Source organism: Penaeus monodon, chromosome 23 (genome assembly GCF_015228065.2).
Source record: "Penaeus monodon isolate SGIC_2016 chromosome 23, NSTDA_Pmon_1, whole genome shotgun sequence".
NCBI classification, from domain to species: domain Eukaryota; kingdom Metazoa; phylum Arthropoda; class Malacostraca; order Decapoda; family Penaeidae; genus Penaeus; species Penaeus monodon.
Window position 1 is genome coordinate 38802575 of NC_051408.1, and position 349 is coordinate 38802923.

The following is a 349-nucleotide window of genomic DNA, read 5'->3' on the forward strand; positions in this document are numbered from 1 at the left end:
GAGTATATTTATCCATATCTTCGTGTATAGAGGAAAGAGTTAAACCAATTTATTAATGTGAATGTATAATTTCTACATATTGTCTTCTTTAGGCAAATATGTAAATCATTATCATGATATGTATGTAAAAGAATGGTGAAATGTTTATAGACGCTATGAGGTGTAATGTTAAAGAAAAGAGATTTAGAAGAAGAGTGAAATCTAATAAAATATATATGATAAGAAAAAGAGATTAATTCTACAACAAATATGATTAATGTATATGTGCAAGGGCGCAGTCATACTGATGATGTTTATCAATAAGAGAGACTTAAATACTAATGATCAAGTACTGGATAATACAGAGAAA

General features: G+C 26.9%; 1 protein-coding gene across 1 annotated transcript in view; it reads right to left on the reverse strand.

The window, feature by feature from the left end:
- LOC119588243 (fibrillin-3-like) overlaps nt 1-349 on the reverse strand; it is a gene marked incomplete at its 5' end in the record, with an annotated part of 37181 nt that overhangs the window by 3087 nt on the left and 33745 nt on the right.